General features: G+C 39.4%; 1 non-coding gene across 1 annotated transcript; it reads left to right on the top strand.

Annotated features, from left to right (window-relative positions):
- The first annotated feature begins 13,684 nt into the window (after window positions 1-13,684).
- Window positions 13,685-13,790, top strand: LOC120106379 (small nucleolar RNA R71). The gene has a single exon (XR_005508545.1). It is a non-coding gene; the product is annotated as a small nucleolar RNA R71 (small nucleolar RNA).
- Window positions 13,791-15,576: the final 1,786 nt, after the last annotated feature.

Genomic DNA, 15,576 nt, shown 5'->3' on the forward strand with positions numbered 1-15,576 from the left:
GATCTAGGTCCGATTTTCCGAGGTTTTATCCTTTTTTGGGGCTTCTCACGGAGGTATCTCCAGAATCCATTCGATAGATATTCGGAGATTAATTGGAATAGAGTCCTTAAGTTTTAGATCCGATAGTTAATCATGCATAAATATTTTAGTATAATTGTTTAAACGATTCCGGCATAATCCTATGTGTTCTTACAGTGCTGATTTCTAGATTTGATCTTGTAAGCATGCACGAAATAAATTGTTTGATTCAATTTTTTCGCTGCGTTTTTGAAACTTAAAAGAACTACGTATGGCTTTATCGCTGTTATGAAGGGGTACATAGGCAACCCGATCAGGTTCAGCCATGATTTTAAAAAAAAAATATTCAGCATGCTTAATACCGAAGAACCTAGGAATCACTTTCAGGATGATGCATGACGTGGGCGTTTGAGAGGATCTCGGAGGCTGGGATTAATCCGGAGAGATGCTGGATTGGTTTGGGAGGAAGGATTTTTAGTTGGAGATGATCTGGAAGAAGAGAGTCATGGACGTGAGACAAGGTAGATGGCTGGGAAGTTTGGGATGTTAGGACTCTATTTCGAAGCAGGGGATAAGGAAGCAAGGCTGGACTTGTGAGCGTGGATAGGCTGGTTCTCATCCAGAAGTTGGAAAAGATGCAGAGAAGATAGAACGATCGAGATGCAGAGGATTATGTTCACGGTTGAGAGGAGATGCCGGAAGACACGTTAACGGGAAGATAAGGATGAACCGAGATAGAAGGAAGGCTGAGATCCATGTTTGGGAGTTTGGGGATGCTGTCGATGGCTGGTTGCGGTTGGGAGGAAATTCGAATGTTGGGGAGGATGCGGAGGAGATGAGGAGGAAGAGCTTGGACCTTATCCATGGGAGATAAGCATGGCTGGGGATGGAGCTAATTCGGGCTTATCCGAGTTAGGATCTAGCGGAAGAAGCTGGGAGATTCAGAGAAGAATGTGGACGTGGGAAGTATGGCAACCTGGCGGGCCGCGGGATAGGAGTGAATCGCGGAACACCCATCGTGGGAGGAGATGGGATGCTGGGGATCCTATGCGATCGGCCAGGACGAGCGTGAAGCTAAGAGGATCTCGGCTCTGTTTGTGAACGTGGGAGTGAAGGAGAGAGACTTATTCGGATTCATGAAAATAAATTGTTTGAGATGGCACGTGCGGAGAAATGAAAATTGGGATCGACTCTAATTGGTTGGGAGGATCTGATTCATGAGGTGCATGCGATTTGGGCTCAAGGATCATCCCAAATGAGTTTGACTCGACCTGCATTCATTAGGCTCAATTAATAAATAATTAAATCAAACTCGAATTAATTTATTAAAATGTAATGATGAGGGTAACATATTTTTTATGGTTAAATTTACAAAATATATGTATTAAAATAATGATAAGTGCTATGAGAAAGAGGTTAATTTATGTATTATTTAGCACTTATCAGTCAATGGAGCGCACATTAGCATACGAACATGAGCCAGTTACCTGCTAGAGGTTTCGCACAGCCTTCTACTCTAAGTATTTCCCTTCAAGTCGCCTTAGGGAGCTAGAGAGGGAATTTCTAAATCTGTCTCAAGGAACTATGACCATGGATGAGTATGAGGTAGAGTTTGACAGGTTAGCTTGGTTAGCTCCCACCCTCATCATAGATGCAGAGTTCCGGATGAGGAGATTTGAAGAAGGATTGAAGCCTCACTTACGTCGGGGTTTGGCCGCGGTGCACTCAACAAACTATGATGACCTTGTAGATAGGGCCAAGAATATGAAAATTGTCTGTAAGGAAACACAAGAATCAAAAGATAGAATACAAAAGAAGAGGAGCAGAGATGATGATACTCATAGTGGATAGAATTCTAGTAGAACAGCAAAATCTCGTAATAGGTCTGGAGAATCAGAAAAGCAGGGATCTTGTAAAGAGACTATTCAACAGGACCAGTCTAAATGTGAAGCATGTGGAGGTGCCCATAAGACAGAACTCTGTAGACGATTATCTGGCGCATATTTCAGATGTGGCCAACAGGGTCATAAGACAGCAGAGTGCCCTCGCAGTCGGCAAGTATCACAATCAGATCAGAGGCCCCAAGCTATAGGGATCCAACAAGTACAAGCGTCTCTTGCTCTAGTTCAGTTGGCTCAGGCTTCTTCTTCTGAGCAGCAGACAGGGGGGAGACCGCGCACACAGGGTCGAATTTATGCCCTGACTCAGTAGGATGCTCAGGCATCCAACACTGTGGTGTCAGGTGCACTACGGCTTGCTTCTGTTTATGCTTATATACTGTTTGATTCTGGTGCTACACATTTCTTGTGTCATTGATATTTGTGCAAAAATATGACTAACCTTGTGTGCCGTTAGAGCATGATTTGTATGTTAGCACCCCTGCCGGGAGTGGATGATTGGTAATCAGGTCTGCAAGACTTGTCTAGTTCAAATAGTAGGTAGAGACTTGCCTTCTAATTTGATAGTTATAGATATGCATGACTTTGACATAATTCTTGGAATGGACTGATTAGCGTCACATTTTGCTATCATTAACTGCCATGAAAAATGGGTAAACTTCCAGATCCTAGGAGACATTGAAATCAGCTTCATGGGTAGTGGTGCATATACTTCTCCTCGAGTTGTCTCTGCTATACAAATTAAGTGGCTACTCAGAAAGAAAAGTATGGCGTATATTGCTACAGTAGTTGACACCAGACAGATCAAAGATTGGAAGATATTCCAATAGTAAATGAATACCCATATCCATTATTTTCGATAAGGAAACTCAGTCCGCGCTATGTGGGCCCCTTTGAAATTTTGGCAAGAGTTGGAGCTGTCGCATACAAATTGGCACTCCCACCTTCACTGTCTGGAGTTTACAATGTCTTTCATGTTTTCATGTTAAGAAAGTATGTTCCAGACATGAGCCATGTGGCAGAAGCGGCTCTCTTGCAGCTTAGAGAAGATTTGACATATCCTGAGCAGCCTGTACGTATGGTTGATAGAAAGGAACAACTATTGAGGAGGTGCACGATTCCTTATGTTAAAATCCAGTGGAGCAATCACTCAGAACGTGAGGTTACATGAGAACTGGAGGACAAGATGAAGAAAAAATAAATAAATAAATAAAATAACATCCAGACCTTTTTGCAAGCTAAGGTATGTTAAATTTCGAGGACGAAAAACTGAAGTCGGCAGCCCCAGCCGACTTCAGCCCCATTCTTTTTGGGAAGAGCCGGAATAGAGGATCGCAAACACGATCCTCTCCGACTCCTCCGGGGGCGATCGGGGCGAGGGCGTCACAGGCATCCTGCGGCCCACCAGCAAATTGTTGTGTGGAGGAATCAATATCTCGACCATGAGCCGAGCATATGATGGATGGCCACACATCCTATAGAGTTTAGCCCATAGGATATACAAAGTCTACCTGAATTGCTCAATATACAAAGAGATATACATCAAGGTAGGAAATGGTAGATGATAGAGCATCCAGAAAATCTAAATTAAACAGTCTTTTCTTCCAAAATTACGCAATAAATTTTTAATATGTATTTATTCATTAAGAGATAGCTTGCTAAACCATACTCCTTCAGCGGTCAGCCTATAATCCCTTCTAAGCTACTCATTAGTATCCAGTAAAAAGGCAAAAAAAGAAGAGTAAGCTAACAACCTAGTAAGTAGCCTCCACACCTCTAGTTGGATTAAGAATATATATTTATTAAAATGTTTAAATAAGTATCATATATCACAATAAAGTGTAATAGAAACTAATTGATAAATTTTATGGAAAGAAATCCATAATCGATTCGAAGATATGTTGGCATTTTTCTATCCTATCTAGACGAGTGCTAGAAAACTTGAGATCCTAAGGGACTCTATTGGCCAATGGAAAAACTGCAGAGTCTTCCATAACAACAGGGTTGATGTGCATAGGTATGCCATCAATATTTGTTCAGCTAGAAGGTAATGATAGAGATCGAAGGGAGAATGAAGAGTAGCATGAATCTACATGTCTTCATCTTCAAAGACTTTTGCCACCATCACAACGTCATTCAAAGGTGGATAAGAAGGTATAGCATTGGGCTATGCTAAAAGGATATAGCGCTGGTTATAGTAGAAAGTTGTTGACTCGGAGGATTAGTTTTGATGATCACAAAATATTTAAAGTTCCATTTGGGGGAGTTTTTGGAGGACCAAAAAGCACTTTCTAGCCCTCCAAAAGCACTTTTGGATAAAAAAGGGTGTTTAGTAAAAATTTCGGAAAGCAGTTTTTTGTTTTTCCAGAAAGCTAAAAACAGCTTTTTAGAAGAAGCTCCATTTTGGAGCTTTCAGAAAATGCTATTTTAGGCTTTATCAGAAAGCTATTTTTTGACCAAAATACACATAATAAAATATAACAATTACATACTTTGTCTTTTTATAACCAAAAATCTGCTGAAGCCCTAACAAAGTGTGAGATACCTGCCGACTTCAGCCTCGTTTTTTTTGGAAAGAGCCAGAATAAAGGATCACAAACGCAATCCTCTCCGACTCCTTAGGGGGCGATCGGGGCGAGGGCATCGCAGGCATCCCGCGGCACCCCTCCTCTAGCTAATCCACGGCCAATCAGGCCATGAAATTCGCTCGACCGCTGCGATTCACGCGGCGGAGAGCCATTGCACTAGGGCTATGAAGCCCTTTCCCCTCCTCTAGATCACCGTCGAGCTCCCTCTTCTTCCTCTCCTCCCTCTCCTTCCTCTGTTCTTACCTCCCGAGTGATCGGCGTGTCTTTCTGACCGAGCGCCATCCGGATTCCTGTCATGGCCTTCCCCTATTCTGAGATCCATCCTCTCGGTTCCGAGCACTGCTACCGCCGCCGCTTGTCCACCGGATCAAACAGCCGTGGCTAGGATCTGCCTCTCCGCCACTCGCCAGTAAGCCCTCTACCCTTTTTGCTCTTCGATCTAGTCGAATCAAGTATGGCTTTTCTCCCTTTATTTTGGCCCCAAACCAAGACCACCCTCGGTCTCTTCCTCCCCATCAGTCACCGCCGCAATCGCCGGCCGCCACTGCAGCCGGCTGACCGTCGACCGAGGGATGGCCTCCAGCCACCCAGCCGGCCCTCTCCCTTCTCCCGATTCCCACCTCCCCTTCCCATTGGAAGTTTGGTGAGGAAGAAGGCCCATTGTGGGCCGTGAGCGGTACGATGGGCCCATTGGGCCCTGCTCACCGTGGGCCCCACTTGGGCCCGGTTCAGTTTATTTGGGCCCTATTTGGGCCGTACCCTCGTAGGCCAAACTTGGGCCCAGTCCAAATTTGAAATCTAAAAATCCAAAATCCGAATTCGAAATCCGAAATCCGAAACTCAATTCAGACCCAAAACCCGAAACTCGAAACCCAATTCAGACCCAAAATCCGAAACCCGAACCCGTTTGGCCAATAAATAGAATTTTGCAGTGAAGCCCTGGACAGTATATTATTTCACAAAAGAGCCTTCTGCAATTTGTATTTGATCCCTATAAGAAAGATTTATTACATAAAGATCCCCAACTATATTTATTTGGTCCTTTTTCTCAATTTTTATTACGGAATGGTGCTATGTAATTAGATGTTGGTCCCTGAAATGAATTTTTATTTCATAAATGAATCAATTAGAGGCCAACCTTAGGGGCCCTATTGGGCCGGGTCTATGGGGGCCCATTGGGCCATGTTCGATGTGGGCCCTATCGGGCCATGTTCATTATGGACCAACTTTGGATCCTGTTGGGCTGTGCCCAGTAGTATTATTTCTGAATTTTGTTTAGCTCTGAAATTAATAAGAAATTAATTAAATTTAAACAGGTGAACCTGATCCGCCTATCTGAAGTAGGGATTAAGCGAGAAGAGGTAAGTAACTTAATGCTTCAAAGTGCATTTTTCTAAATTATTTGGTAAAATAATTATTAGTGGATTAAATTTTGAAATACATTTTGTATTTAGTAAAATGGGTATGGCATGTTAAATTTCATTTGAAAATTATGCTCTGAAATCCATAAACTATGACTGGGCAATTTATGAAATCTACTTTTTATATATATGCATTCTCAGCATGGCTATGATCTGTTCTGTTCTGTTCTGCCCCACCAATAGGGATTATATGTTGGACCTGTCGACTTATAATCTGTGAGGAACCGGTTTCGACACCGCACCACCAATGATTATAATAGTGGATTTGGACACCGGCTGCCATCGGTGGATAAATATAGTGGATTTGACACTTTTGTGCAACACCAGCTGCCATCGGTGGATAAAAATAGTGGATTTGGCACCTTTCATATTTAATTCATATTTAAATCATTAACAATTTATGTTCATATATCACATATATAATTAACATGAATTAACTTAAATAACATGCATCATAATCATTTATTTTCAGATCTTATATGTCTTACAAAATCAGAGATTAAAAGGATCATAAATTGCATTTAGATCTAATCTAAATAAGTTTATGATTTCAAATTTTACATGTTCAATATATCACATATATTAATCATAAAACATGCATTACATGCATCCAAATTTCAGATCTAGTTAATCATGCAAATATAGTAATTAAATCATTCATAAATCTTCTTTAGATCTGATCTAAACATATTTATAAATCTTAGATTTAATTACAATTATTTTAAGCATAAATTGTTTAAACATTTAACCTGGCTCTAATACCAATTGAAGGAAAAAAGCCGATTTTTGCATACATGTAATTTTAAAAATTTTCAAAAAAATGCAGCGGAAAGATAGAATTAAACTCTTTAATTCCAAGCATGCAAGGAAGATCATATCTCAAAAATAAATTACAGGAATGTTTAAACAATTTATGTAAAAATAACTATAAGCATGATTAATCATAGAATTAGAAAATCAGCAATCCTTGTTAAGTTCTAAACCTAACTAAGATAAATAAATCTCATACCTTATGATGAAGAGGTTGGATTTGAAGATCTGAAAGTCGAGCCTCGTAGCCACACAGGTGTCTGGCCTCTACGGATGATCCATGCGAAGCTCCAGGTTGATCTGATCCCGCGGAAGTGCTAGCTTGCGCGGAACCCTGCTGTGGCTGATTTTGTTCTTCCTAAAATCTGTCAAACTTTGATTGATCTTATGAGATGAAGGAAGAACATGAAGAAGGAGAAGAGGAGAAGTAATGAAGTGACCCTTTTCTAAATTTTTCAGAACTCTAAGTTCTTAAAAAAATCAAAATCACTAAACCCTTGGCGTGGAGAGGAAGAGGAGAGAATTGATCATAATGTCTCTCTTGCTACCCTTTTATAGATTGGATTTAAGGCTCTCCTAATCTTATTAGGAGCATGGGACTATAACCCATCCTTAGATTAATGCCAAGTGTCCAATCCTTGTGCTCATAGATGCATGACATGTGTCCACTTAATCAATTGATTAATTTTCTAATCACATTAGGATTCCTAATCTCATTAAGAGAATTAATTGATCTGGGAGCATATATCCTACGACACCATGTGGACTTTAAAGTCCGCATAGTGTGAACATGACTTAAGTCATATTCATTCTACGACGACATGTGGTCTTTAAAATCCGCACAAACCTTGGTTTAATCAAATTGACCCAATCATGAACCCAAATTAATTTGGATCGAACCTAATTTGATTTGGCTCATTAAATCAGCCCAATTACAATCCAATTGCAATTAATTTTACTTAATTCTACATAATAATGACTCTTAATTGACTAGAGTCAATTTCAATCCAATTAGGTCAAGTCCGATCAATTAGGTTATGCCCAATCGGCTCGGATCGAATTAAGTCAAACCCTAATTTAGCCCAAATTGAATCTAATTCAATTTGGCTTAATTAAAGTCCAATAATTCAATCAAATTAAATTTATTAGTAATTCAATTACTAATTAACCCTCCAATAATTCAATAATTATTTTAATGCAACTTTTGCTTAGGATAATTTGTCAATCGAATTGACCAAATTATCCCTGAATGATTCTTAATCATTAATCAGCCATTTGATCAACCTAGAAACTTCTATGCATGTGACCCCATAGGTTCGAACCTAAGCCAGTAGCACAAGAACAACTTTTTGTACTAATCGAAATGACCATCTAGCAATGGTACCCGACGTCCGGATAGGACGAATGATCACAAAGCAACATTCAAGAACCCTTGGACTATGGTTACCGTATAATTTATCCTTATGACTCCTAAATGCCAGGATGACTTCAGAGTTCTGTCAACTCTGTAATAAGTGCATCCATGATGTGATTCAACTTTAGAAATCCTGTGACTTCTGATCGGTTCTTTTCAATTTCAAAAATAAACTACGCAATAGCACGTATTCTGTAGGATAGTGATTACGGGTGTCGGTCCACAGGGATTGAAGAATAAGTTATTTTTCTTTTAAAAATAAATCAAAAAGAAGGATTTGCTAACTTGATTTAACTAAATTAAACTATGAGTACGGATTGGAATTTATCAGAGTAAATAGATCTAGGGTTTGGAATCCACCACATAGCATTGCATCAAGGATTGTGTTCTTAATTTTTGTCTTTTGGAGAGGCATGCAATTTTGGCTACAAGCCTTTTAAAATAAAAGTATAAAGAGTATTAGGAAGATCCATCTTCGGTGTAGCATGAAGTGTCTACCTAAGTATGCTAATCTAGGATGCAGCACACTTCATCTTCCTAGGCATGGATCATCTTAGACTACTTTAGCAAACATGATTAGTAACTAGCATGCTCGAAATTTAAATATCATAAAGAAATATTTCATTGAAAATAAGAATTTAAACAAGCTCCAAAATAATAAAAAAGTAAGAACTACAATTGCCCTGATACATTGCTAGGGCATCATCCAGCCCTAGACTAGACGTTTAACCGAGCATGGCTTCCGGACGACCTCCCATCTTCAAATGAAATTGATCACCTCCCATTATTCCCAAAATATCACAAACTCTTCTCTTTCCTCCCCTCTCTCTTCTTTTTTTATTTCTTTCTCTCGGCTTTCTTCTTCTTCTTCTTCTTCTTCTTCTTCACCGAAATAGAGCCTCCCTCTGTTTTCTTTCGAACCGAGCCCCCCCTCTCCTCCTTCCTCCCGTCTTCTTCTTATAGCTCGCCGAAGACCCAGCGATCGATTCCCAGAGAGGAGGAGGGCGTGGTCTACGGTCTTTGATCTCGCAGAGGTGGGATTATGGGCGCTGTTGCATGCGGCTGATGGCTGGAAATAGGCGTGATCCGTGAAGCTCGGACGTGGAAGAGTTTGGCTCACAGGCTGCTGGGGCTTCCTTCACGGATGGCTGGAGGATCCAACGGATGCATTCCGGGCGAATTACGGGGAGATTGGATCACGGAAGAGGAGGATACGCTGGGAGATTGATGATCGCTAGTTGCACGCGGCTGATGGCGGAACACCCGAGGACGCTGGGACGAGCCGATCACGCTTGGAGCTAGGAATCCGGAGGAGGAAGAGTCGCTACGCCATCTTTGGGATTCGGAAGCTGGTGGCTGGATCGACGATGATTGCGGAGGAGATTCGGTGTGGATGCGGGAGAGCTGAAGAAGAAGGTGGCTAGACCGGTGGCTTCGGATGCTCCATGGATGGCTGATCACAGACGGCTAGGAAGAGAGACTGGCCGCGGGATCGACGGGAGGATGCCGTGGAAGGTGGACGGCCGCGGGATCGACGGGAAGACGCAGTGGAAGGTGGACGGCCGAGATGCTCTGCGGGAGGAAGAAGATGAACAGTGAATGAGTTTTTTTTCATAACACTGTTCATATGAACAGTGTTTTCACGGAATCACTGTTCATATGAACAGTGATTCCAGTAATTTTTCTGGAAATTACTGTGGATATTTTATTATTATTATTTTAATTTTAAAATTATGAATTTTACACAAAGGTAGGTACGAAATTGGTTGGAAATTGGCTTTGGATTTGAGATGGGTCATGATCGTTGATTTGCTTGAACTTGTTCTCGAGCCCAATGTTATTTAAATTTAATTCTTGCTAAACTGCTTCAGATCGAACTCGACCAGACAAGACTAAAAACTGGACCGTGACCTAATAAAAAGGGTTAATCAAACCTTTGCCCCATACATAATTAATTATAACTTTCGATCGAATCAGGACCAAAACCCATTTAATTATAACCTTAGCTTGATTACAACTCCATCATGTTACCAAATCGGGTCAACACAATCTCCTCTTTATATGTTTTCATGAAAGATTATAACCAGGAGAGAGACAAGTTTAGAGTCTATTTTGGAGAAGAGAATTATTTACCTCTTACCATATTTTAAATTCATTTCAATGTTTATTTAATTTTAAGGTAAAATATATATTTATCAGTTTAAAAATATTGATAAGTGCCATGGAAAGGTAACTAAATTATAAATTATTGAGCACTTATCACACCCCCAAACCTATGTTTTGCTAGTCCTCGAGCAAAATGAAATTAAAGAAAAGCTCTAACTCACTTTCGCAGGCATCGCGATTGCATTTACCATACGCAACAAGGCTTTAAACCCCTAGGTTACCCTAGTGGACGAGTTATAGTCTCGTGAGGGTTTCCAGTGAAGATACCCACAAACATTAATATCATTTATTGTTATGATTAATTTGTTGTTGTTGTTGTTTTTTTTTTTTTTTTAATTCAATTGATGAAACTTCAAATTCCAAGTGCATACTAGCTAGAAAAAAAAAACTTTTTTTTAATTAAAATCTAATTTAAGATACATAAATGATAAGAATTTCAAAGCACACATGGTTTTATTTACCAAGTCAGCCCAAATTCTAGATTAGTATGCAATCTAAGTTAAAGTCATTAAGTTTCCGTTTAGGGAGTTGTAAGACTTATTTATACTGGAGTGCTCGGTGAAATCTGGACCGTACACAAGCTAAGGGTTCGGATCTCCAAAATATTGTTAATACTAGTAATTTCCAAGGGTTGGTCGAAAAGACCTACTCACTGATTCAAAATCATCTTATCTGCAGGATTTCGAGAGTTGTGGATGTTTACTTTAGTACCTCACGGGCTTTATCTGTAATATTCCAGTTTACTCGAATTTTTACAACGTCGGCTTTCACACTATTGTCTTTTTCAAGGTCAATACAGCATTTTTTTTCTAATATTTTTTTTCATTGAATGTAAGAAGTCTTTTCAAAAAGATATAAATTGTGCACTTTTACTCTTGTGGTGATTTCTCCATGTAACAAGCAATCAGTCGACAACTCTCACACCAGTTGGCATAAGGTGTTGGGCATCAAGACTCCCCTACGGACTTATGCTCGAAGTCCTCATCACAAGCCCACTTGATCTTTGACAATAGGTAGCCCTTTTCGATGTTCCTGACTAAATCCATTTTCATTAATGATGATTTTTTTTTTTTTGGATAAGATAAGTATGATTCATCAGGGTCCAAGGTTGCTACTATACTATCAACATAATGTCGAGCCTAGACCTTAGAAGTGTCGGCCAGTGTGTAATGAAATTCCGAAGTATTAATTAGCTTACAACTCCCTAAGAGAGACTTAATGAAAAGAACTTAAATTTGTATTACTTCCGACTAGTCGTTGGACTTTTTAGATTTTATATACCTTGTGTGTTTATCATTCTTGCATAAATGTATAGAAATTAGGTTTTTTTTAAAACAAAAACTTTTTTTTAATTTTTTTTATTATTATTTTATAAAAAATGAAAATGAACATACTTTTTTTTAAAAGATCTTTTTATTATTTTTTTATTTTTTTATTTCTTTTGATAAATCTAACATTATGAAGTGAAAACGAATGCAAGAGATGCAAACAAAAAAAAATGTTAAAAAATACTTAAAAATACCCCCAAACCTAACATTGTTCTCAATGTTAAAAAAAAACTAAAATAATTGGGTTGCCTCCCAACAAGCGCTAAGTTTATTGTCTTCAGCCAGACACAGTGAGGTAGTTTTTGCATCTCCTTTTATGAGGTCATCTATTTCGTCTATCATAAAATACTCAACTTCCCTCGCGGGTTGGTCGGCCGCATTGAACACATTTAATTTTACCTTCATGTTTCCAAATGATATGTTCATTACCCCTGTTCTACAATTGATGCACGCATTGGCTGTTGCTAAAAAGGGGCGGAAAATCACGAGGATTTGTTTCTTAGGATTAGGTTCATGTTCCATATCAAGGACGATGAAATCTACCGGAAAATAAAATTTATCTACCTTGACAAGAACATCTTCAATTATCCCATGTGGTGTTTTTACGGATCGATCAGCCAATTGAAGGGATACCGAGGTTGGTTTTAACTCACCTAAACCAAGCTTCTCATAAACTGAATAAGGTAAAAGGTTGACACTTGCCCCTAGATCTAAGAGTGCTCGATCAATGAAATTATTTCCTTAGACACAGGAGATCGTGGGAGCACCAGGATCTTTGAATTTTGGAGGGGTGTTGTGTTGGAGAATAGAACTCACTTGCTCAGTTAGGAAGACCTTTTTAGGCACATGTGTCCTAGATTTTCGCTTTTGTGTACAAAGGTTTTTGAGAAATTTGGCATAGGAGGGAACTTGTCTGATGGCATCAAGGAGTGGGAGGTTGATTTTAACTTGTTTGAAGACCTCTATCATCTCTTCTAATGAAGTTCCCTTTTTGCCAAATGGAGAGGGTGAAGTAAGAGCTTCAGGAAATGGGGCCTTTGGGATGTGAGTTTTGGCAGAAGATGGACTAGCTGAAGAAGAAGAAGAAGATTTTAGATTTTCATTTGACACATTTCTATCCTCTTCTTCACCTTCCTTATTGCTGTCCTCCCCAATCTTATTGTCTATTATACGTCCACTCCTTAGGGTAGTCAAAGCATTGGCTTGTTCATGATGAATTGCATTTAATTGATTTTCTTGAGCCATGTATTGTCCCCTAGGATTACTTAGTGGTTGGCTTGGAAGCTTTTCTTCCTCTCGCTTGTTTAGTGCATTAGCTAGTTGCCCCATCTGGGATTCTAGCTTGGCGATTGATTGCGTGTGAGAGTGCACCAATTGTGTAATGGTTTCCAAACCTTGAAGGGCGTTCAACACTTTCTCCTCAAAGGCTGTGTTTCTTTGGGGTGGAGGAGGAGTGTGTTGAAATTAATTTGAGGGACGGTAGAGATGAAAATTCTGAGGGTTTTGAAAATTTTGGGAGAAGGGTTGGGAGGTATTAGAAGCTTGCTGCCTCCAAAAAAAATTTGGATGATTCCGCCAACCCGGGTTATATGTATTGGAAAATGGGTTATTACCCGGTCTGGGCTGTGTTTGAGCAGCATTGATGTGTTCTTGCACGAGTTCGGGGAATTGGGGCGCTGAGGGGCACTCATGAATAGGGTGGGTTGGGCTAGAACATATAGTACACACTTGTGCTTGGAAAGAGTTAATGAAATGCCCACCCATCATCAGTTGGTCAATCTTATAGGACAATGCATCTACCTTGCTAGACAGGTCCATAGAATGACTAATTTCACAAATGGTCCCTTTTCTTTGAGAACTCGGGGGTGCTTGACGAAAACAGGAAGTATGGTGGAGGGAGTTTTTATTAAGATTTTCAAATAATTGCCATGCTTCATGCTCATTTTGAAGCATAAAAGAGCCCCCGCATGCAGCATCGATCATCTGACGGTTTCGTTCTGTCAATCCATTATGAAAACATTGCACTAGTTGCCACTTAGGTATTTGATGATGAGGGCATTTACGGATTAGGTCCCTAAATCTCTCCCAAGTTTCATGAAATTCTTCTCCCTCAGTTTGGGAGAAGCTTGTAATGGCACGTCTAAACTGGTTCATTCTTCCTATGGGAAAGTATTTTTTAAGGAATTCTTGTTGCATTTGATCCCAAGAACGAATTGAGTTAGCTTCTAAAGAATTCAGCCATTGTTTGGCTCTATCTTTAAGGGAGAAGGGGAATAATCTAAGTTTTAGAGCATCATCAGTAAAGTTCTGAATCTTGACAGTGGTGCAAATCTTAAGGAATTCATCTAGGTGTTTATATGGTTCTTCGTTGGTGAGCCCATAAAAAGATGGGAGCATTTGGATCACACTAGACTTTATTTCATATTGTACAGCTGCTACCTCAGGTAATCGAATGCAAGATGGGGAAGTGTAAATAGTGGGAGTAAAGTACTCCCTCAGGAGTTTGGGTTGTTCTTCAGCCATCTTAAAAGGTGGGGATGATTCTAATGTTTTGATCTTAGCTCGAATGTTCCTAAGGGTTCGTTCTATTTCAAGGTCAAAAGGTAATAGGTTTCGTACTCTAGAACGACTACCGTGCATACACTAGTACTCGATCAATCAAGCATGCAATAAAAGAGAAAAGCATATCAATCCTAGTCTTTGTCCTAAAATCACTAGACAGCTCCTAACTGGTTTGAAGAGGGCACCTAAGCCTCCAATCCGGTCTAATGAACCGAGTTGACCAAGTAAGCTCCCAGGTAAGTGGAGGGGTCACGATGCGTTCGCAAAGGTCCCACTTAAAACCCGCTTGCCTCGAACAGATGAACTGTCTCCCTTATAGGGACAAAGCTTGCCTAAACATCAACTAAGCCACAGAGCGAAATTGGTGCAACTTTCGGTGATCTTCGTCCTATTGAGCTCGAATGTCCCTAGGAGCCAACGTCTAATTGATTTTAATTAAAGTGACACTATGTGAGATTGAGTTCACCTAAGTTGGGCAAGAGTCCGGTGATGAAATCCGGCTCTTATCTTATTAGGGTGATTGCCTTTACTAAGTGCAAATGAATTGGTGTATGTGTATCAGGTATGCATTCACACTTTTGCTGAAATTAAAATCAAACAATCACCACAAAATTTCAAGCTAATACTTAATTTAAATAAGAAAGGTTTAGAGGTTACCAAAGAGAATTTTCCCAGCAATTTAATTTTTTTTTTGGCAAACTTCTACAACATTTCTTTTCCAGCAGTTCTCTTTTTGATCATCCCAGATTTTTTCTTCGATTCCTGATCAAATAAGATCAAAAGAAATTTTTTTAAAAAAAAATTAGTAGAAGAGAAAAAAAAGATAAGAAAAGTAACAATAATAGAAAATAATTTTTTTTATTTATATATTTTTTTGAAAGTTTTTTTTAATTAATTAATTTTTTTTTAATGATAGGAAAAATAACAATGCAAGCAATCCCCAGCAACGGCGCCAAAAAAATTGATCGGTTCTTTTCAATTTCAAAAATAAACCACGCAATAGCACGTATCCTGTAGGATAGTGATTACGGGTGTCGGTCCACAGGGATTGAAGAATAAGTTATTTTTCTTTTAAAAATAAATCAAAAAGAAGGATTTGCTAACTTGATTTAACTAAATTAAACTATGAGTACGATTGGAATTTATCAGAGTAAATAGATCTAGGGTTTGGAATCCACCACATAGCATTGCATCAAGGATTGTGTTCTTAATTTTTGTCTTTTGGAGAGGCATGCAATTTTGGCTACAAGCCTTTTAAAATAAAAGCATAAAGAGTATTAGGAAGATCCATCTTCGGTGTAGCATGAAGTGTCTACCTAAGTATGCTAATCTAGGATGCAGCACACTTCATCTTCCTAGGCATGGATCATC

Source organism: Phoenix dactylifera, chromosome 15, assembly GCF_051530095.1.
Source record: "Phoenix dactylifera cultivar Ajwa chromosome 15, Ajwa_hap1_PhDact_Kaust_v1.1, whole genome shotgun sequence".
In the NCBI taxonomy this organism is placed as follows: domain Eukaryota; kingdom Viridiplantae; phylum Streptophyta; class Magnoliopsida; order Arecales; family Arecaceae; genus Phoenix; species Phoenix dactylifera.